Source organism: Urocitellus parryii, chromosome 7 (genome assembly GCF_045843805.1).
Source record: "Urocitellus parryii isolate mUroPar1 chromosome 7, mUroPar1.hap1, whole genome shotgun sequence".
Lineage (NCBI taxonomy): Eukaryota > Metazoa > Chordata > Mammalia > Rodentia > Sciuridae > Urocitellus > Urocitellus parryii.
Genome location: NC_135537.1, coordinates 91,172,247 through 91,179,659, shown reverse-complemented (window position 1 = coordinate 91,179,659; position 7,413 = coordinate 91,172,247).

Genomic DNA, 7,413 nt, shown 5'->3' with positions numbered 1-7,413 from the left:
AAAGACATTTGATTAATGTCACTGACACTGGATCATTTCTCCAAATGATCCATTAGTCTGATGATCAACTTCCTGATTTTATCAACTTGCCTTTTTATTTATTTATTTTTGGTACTGGGGATTCAATCTAGGAGCACTTTACTACTGAGCCATAACCCCAATGCTTTTTATTTTGACAGACGGTCTTGCCTAAGTTGCTGGGGCTGACCTCAAACTTGCAATCCTCCTGCCTCAGCTTCCCAAGTCACTGGGATTACAGGTGTGTGCCATCATACCCGATGATTGATTTTTATTAAATTTCTTGATTCCCCAGAGCATGTTTCCTTCCGCTATCTAAAACTTTTACAGCCACCGGGATTAGACGTATTGGCAAAGCCTCCAAGAGCTGCAGGGCCTAGCTAACCCAGGCACTGAAGACTGTACCAAACCGGCAGTAACCCTCACACACCATCCTGCCAATCTCCCAGAGTCCCTCAGACTCATCAGGGCCACTAAGAAAGGAAGGAAGGAAAGCTACCTGAGTGTCCCCTATGATTCTTCCACTGGAGGATGTGTTAGTAACTTCCAGAGGAAGAATTCAGGAACAGGACTTCTACAGGGAAATTTAAAAAAAAGTCACCAGAGCCAAGTCTACAAGGTCATCCCATAAAGGGGCCCTTCTACTACCAGTCCCTTTGACACAGGCCTTACATAATTTACCCCATTGCATCCAAAGAGAGTATTTTTTGGTGTGTCTAAAAACTTCCAATCTGGCTTTAAAACAAACAAATAAATCTTCAACACAGCAGAGCAAGGATGTCAGATAACAGTATGGGTTCTCATGTCCACAGAAGCTTCAACAGCATTTAAATCCTACATTTTCAAATGTTATCAAGATTATTCTTCTAGCTTTGCCTTCTATTTGTGTTTTCATAAGTGGGGGAGGGGGACTGATGAACAATTAGCCTGCTGCACGTCATTTGAGAAATTCTGTGTGCAAAAAACTCTATTTTAGTATCTCTGCAGAAACATTCCAAAGAATTTCCTGGCGGATCCCCTGAACATATTACAGTTACTTGTGGTGCACTTACTTGTGGTGCACATTCGAACAGATCACCCGAGCCACTCAGTGAGAAAGCAGGGAAGCTGCCACAGCCGTCACCTCAATGGACACACGCGGTGTGAAGTCGCATCCTGTCCCCACGGCCTGCATGCCTGATTTGGGGCATTTGCACAGTTACCTAATGATCACTTGTTGAGCACTATGCAACACTGTTGAAGAGACTGTGACAGTGGTCAGCAAAGCAAGTTTACCTTCTGGCAGGAGGCGGGAGGCAGACACTCCACCAACATGCAAGTGCAAGCCTGGTTTACTAGGTAAGCGGGTCAGAAATGGTCAAGTGGGAGCGACTGCACGTCAGCGTCTCTCAGGCTGACATCCGAAAAGAGACCAAGGAAGGAAGGGTAAGAAAGATGTCTGAGGGACAAATGACACAGGTAGGGGGGACATCAAGCACTAAGGCCCCAAGGCAGGAGCGTGTGCTTGACATCTCAGGACGCAGTGTGCAGACACATGTGCATGTGCATGGATATGCAAGAAGGAGCAGAAAAGTCACATAGAGCTTCCAGGCAGCTAAGGACACAGGTGTTCACTCAGCATACTTCTGAGCTTTACTCAGGCTGTCCCATGAATTTGGATTTTGTTCCTTTCCATCATCGAGCATCCCAGCAATTCGTTTCTCTGTGCCCCAACTGAAGGATATTGAAGCTATTTCCAGTTTGGGGTGACCTGCCACGAGCAGTGTTTGTGTGGACATAGGTTTTCATTCATTTTGGAGATGGATTTATCTACCAAGCTAGCTAGCTATCAATTCTGCTTGGTCTGCGATCTAGCAATGCCTCTTCTAGGGATCGACTCAAATGAATGCCAGACTATTTTCAAATGTGGCCATATCCGGGAGGCTGGGGTTGTGGCTCAGCAGTACAGCACTTGTCTAGCATGTGCGAGGCCCTGGGTTTGATCCTCAGTACCACGTAAAAATAAATAAAATAAAGGTATTGTGTCCAATACTTCTAAAAAATGATATTTTAAAAGTGGCTGTATCACTGTAGAACCCTAGGAGAAATGTATCAGAGTTCCAGTTTCTCCACATCTTTGCAGGTATTGGCCATCATCAGATCTTTGTTTACCTCTTCTAATGCACATGTACTAATGTCTTGCATTTCCCTGAGGACTAGTGATAACTGAGAATGTTCTCATGTGTTTTAGGCATTCATGTATTTTTTTGTGTGAAGTCTCTTGTCAAATCTTTCATCTTTTTAAAAAATTGGGTTCTCTTCTTTCTTTAAATTTTTTTTTTAGCTTTAATGGACACAATATTCTTTAATTTTTATTTATTTATTTATTTGTACATGGTGCTGAGGATTGAACCCATGGCCTCACGCATGCAAGGCAAGTGCTCTACCACTGAGCCACAACCTCAGTCCCTTGGGTTCTCTCCTTAATATTGAATTATAAGGTTCTTTACATATTCGAGCCATAAGTCCTTTGTCAGATGTTTTGCAAATACTTTCTTCGAGTCTGTGACTTGCCTTTTTGTCTTTTAATTGTCTTATAAAGAAGAAAATTTCTTTTGAGTTAAATAAGATCCATTTGAATATTTTTTTCCAATTATAGTTCATACTTTTTGTGTCTTGCTTAAGAATCCCTACTCCAAGCTGGGCATGCAAGCTGCAATCCCAGTGGCTTGAGGCTGAGGCAGGCGGATTGCAAGTTCAAAGCCAGCCTCAGCAACTTGCTAAGTTGCAACACCCTATCTCAAAATAAAATTTAAAAAGGGATGTGGTTTAGTGGTTTAATCTCTGGTACCAAAGGGGGGGAAATCTCAATTGCAATGTCACAAGTATTTCCTTCTATGTTTTCTTCTAGAAGTTTAATAGTTTTAGCTCCTATGTCTATATTTATAAATTATTTCAAGTTGATTTTTAAAATAGTTAGTTATAGGTAGACATCATATCTTTATTTTATTTTTATGTGGTGCTGAGGATCGAATCCAGTGCCTCACACATGCTAGGTGAGTGTTCTACCTCTGAGCCACAACCCCATCCTCAAGTTGATTTTTTATAAGTTATCAAATAAAGGTTGAGAATTTATTCCTATACAGTTGTCCAGTTGTGAGAGCAACTTCCTAAAATGGCCATCCTTTCCCTGTTGAACAAGATTATCCCTTTTACCAAAAATCAATAGGTCATACAAATATGAGTCCATTTCTAACCACTCTGTTCTGTCCCACAGATCCACGTCTCTATTGTTACAGCAACACACACTCTCTGGACTACTGGGTTAAGTTATTCTTAAGATGCCTCCTGGATGTAAAAATTAGATGTCTACATTGAATTTTAGTTTATTTATGTCTCTAGCCTGCAAATACATATGCAAATCTGAGGTTAAGGGAGAGATCGGAGATGTAAATTTGGAAGTGATTAGCTTAGAGCTGATACGTAAAGCAGGGCATGATGGGATACTCCAAAGGACATAGACTGAGAGACAGGGGAGGGAGGGGCCATGGCCTCAGCGTGCCCACTTAAATGACCACAGTGTGTCTGGTCTGCTTTGTGCTGACCCAGCATAGCCCACCAGCACTCTAATATGCGAGCAGTCGGGCTCCCGTGGCTGCTGTGCCAGTGTGGTCCAATGCAGCTACATCTGCTCCAAGCATCAGAGAACTGAACCCTACAAATCAGAGTCCCAAATTCAGTCCAGAGGCTTAGGAAGTCACTCCAGTCTTCTAAGCCTCCTTTCTTCAATTTGGAAAACCGAAATTCAGAAACTAGCCAAAAATCACAGGATGTTTTATGAACAACAAACCGGTAAAAATGTAAACATGGAGACAGTCCTCATGAGGAAAATCCAACCACTTCCTGTCACCAATTTTGTGTGGGTCTTGTGGGATTCATCTCTGTGCTGTGAATTGTGCTAACATCAGCTGCAGAAAGCACGTGACACACTGCACAGGTCATCCTGAGCCCCCATGAGCCCACGGGTCCCCATCATCACATAGGACCACAGTGAGGGCCTGCAGGACAAGACCCTGCTTGGTGAACCAGGCAGAGGTCAGCAGCGTCAGCCATAAGAAGAGGCTCTGTCACCAAGTTCTCTGATATGATAAAGGTGAACTTAGGTCTGGAACAGATGTACCCGCAGAACCAACAACCCAAGGGGCAACTGAGGGCACCTTCCCACCAGCACCTTCTCAGCGCTTCACACAAAGAGGCTCATTAGTCTTGAGAGGTAGTATTACCCACTGTACTGGTGAGGAGACAGGCAGGAAGGTGCCAAAATTATATCCACTTCCCAGACACGGAAAAGGAGACCTATGTAAGTGGCAGAGCTGGGACTTGAACCCGGTCAACTGGCTGTGGGGTCCCCAGTCTGTGTGCTAGTGACTGCTACCACCTTCCATCTTCAGAAGGGTCACCTCCCCTCAAGCAGAAAACAGGCATTGAACATTACTATGCTTCACTGTTACCTTAAAACAAGCTAACTCCAACCCCCTCAGAACACCAGCCCGGTACGGCACTGCCCACGCAGGACAGGAAGTTGTGTGGACTACAATTTCTTTACCTTGGGATGTGGATTCCAACCACCTAGTTTTGGGGGATGGAGAGTGCTGTTGAAAGAAAGAGAGAAGATGACAAAGTGAAAGAGGATTCCCTATAAAACTTTGTGGCTGCTTGATGTGGCCAAGACACCAAGGGCAGCCTCTGCCGCAGTGGAAATGGCACTGTGGATCTAGTGCTGAGATGCCCCCTGTAGAGAGCATGAAGTGCAGGAAACTATCTGGGCAGATTTACATGAGGAAATTCAAGAACAGTCTACAGGAAAATGGGTGGAACTAGAGACCATTATGGTAAGTGAAATAAGCCAACCGGAAGGTCAAGGGTTGTAGAAGCTAGAGAGGAAAGAGGAAAAGACAGGTGTTGGGGGAAGGGGAGGAAATCTAATGGAAATTAAAGGGAGATCAGTAGAGGAAAGGAATCAGGAGTTGGGAGGAGAGGAGGGAGAGGGGAAGTGTTGGGGAATGATATTGGCCAAATCATATTGTTACACTGTGTGCGTGTATAACAACATTCCCATCAGTATACTATAATAATGCACCGATCAAAAATGTGGACAGAAAAAAAGAAAAAGAAATTCAAGAGCAGGCCAGTAGATCACTGGTATGCCACAAATGCCCCCTGAATAATTAACCTTGTTATTTATGCCAGCCTAAACACCCCCAATTCACAGCAGAAACAAATGTCATTTTCAACCTGTAACAGTCCATTAGAAATTAATGCTACAGGTTGCCTGCCCTGTGACATCTCAGAAATCAGGTTCTCACGCATAATTAGCTCCCAGCTCATTCTGTGCTACATTCTGTGCTAACAATGCGGAAACCATATGATGACCAGGAAAAGGGGGTGGGGAGATTGTCTCAGTTCAAATTTTAACAGGTATGAAAACAATTAGAAAGAACAAGTATGTGACATAGAGCTGTGTGTGCCCTCTAGTTTCAGGGTCTGTGCATCTCACAGATCCGACAACAGTGTGTGTGGCCTGTGGTGAGTGCCTCGTCAATGGAAGCTGACCATTTTTAGTATTACCATGGTTTTGTTTTTGTTTTTATTTTTTTTACTATTACATGGTTTTCTAACATAGACTCTGACCAAGTCTATTAACTTTCTTTCTTAGTCAAGGGGTGCACAAAAATTTAGCAAAACTCAGGTGTGTATTTGCTTCATTGCAAGCAATTGTATCCTTTTTGTAAAAACTTGAAAATAGGTTGATTTCACTTCTGTTGACTCTTTTAGCAACTGTTATTATATGATACAAATGATACAAATGGCCTTTGACAATACATTATATTGGGGCTGGAGTTGTAATTCAGTGGTAGAGCACTTGCCCAGCATGTGTGAGGCACTGGGTTCCATCCTTAGCTCCACATAAAAAAGAAATAAATAAAATAAAAGTATAAAATATACAATAACATTATTAAAAATAATATATTAGGGGCTGAGGTTGTGGCTAAGTGGTAGAGCACTTGCCTTGCATGCATGAGACCCTGGGTTCAAGCCTCAGCACCACATACAAATAAATAAATAAAATAAAGGTATTGTGTCTATCTACAACTAAAAATTATTAGAAAAAAGTTATAAAGATTTATAATATATATTGCAAAGTATATAAAGTACAATTATTTTATATACTTATAGTAGCAAAAATGTGATTTCCTAAAACCGCATAATCAGGTCAGGCTAACATGAGCTGAAACCACTCTAACTGCAGTGGCTCAAGTCCAGCTTGTCACATGGCCTCTTCCAAGTGGTCACTCAGAGCCACAGGCATCTTCCATCTTGTGAGGCCATCATTTTCCTACATGACCCTAAAGATCACTAAGTGGAGATGTCTTGTGGGCCAGGCCTGGAAACAGTGTGCTTCATGTCTAGGCTGGGCATCCAGCAACACCAGATGACTAGAAGGGGAGGCTGTATGTCCCTCCCCCAAACAAAACAGGGCCAGGTGTGATGGCACATGCCTGTAATCCCAATGGCTCAAGAGGTTGAGGCACAGGCATCACAAGTTCAAAGCTAGCCTCAGCAACTTAGGGAAGCCCTAAGCAACTTAGTGAGACCCTGTATCAAAATAAAATTTTAAAAAGGGGCTGTGGCTCAGTGTTTGAGTATTGCTGAGTTCAATTCCTAGTACCAAATAAATAAATAAATAAATAAAAACAGGATTGGGAATCATGCAATATTCTTTCTGCAATATACATTATCTACTTAACAATTAATATTTGCTTTTATAAGTTTTCATTGTACTTTTCACTACATGCTATTTATTCATTTATAAAATATATGTAATTTCTAAATTGAAAAGTTGCTTTTCAAATTGTTTTGCCATTTTCCAGATGAAGAACTTGAGACCTGGAGAAGCCATTGAGCATCCCAACTATGAGTGACATAGCCAGGACTTAAGTTCCCACTCTCTGGATGCAGACATTAAGCCCTTGCCACTATTCTTTGCATCATATTAACCTTCAGGAGCACCAGAGTTCCTGCAGTAGAATGGATTCACAACAGAATTCAGGTTGCCTTTTCGCTCCCAAAGGGATCCAGTGAAATGCAGTTCCATAATAAAGGTAGGATCCCCACGTAGTTCACAGGACTGGAACCCACAGCAGAGTGGGAGTGGCAACGTCACACAACAGGCATTTCAGGGAGCGCTTCAAAAATCAAAATTAATATGGTAACAATCCCAAAGTGAGACTGCTAATTCTCATTGTGGAGGCCAAAGACAGAGGTGCAAACATGGGTAAGCATGATTGAGCTGAAAATTACTGCTCTGCTAAAGAACCCTGGGGAACTGGAGTCTAGTTCCTAACCCTCCCCTTT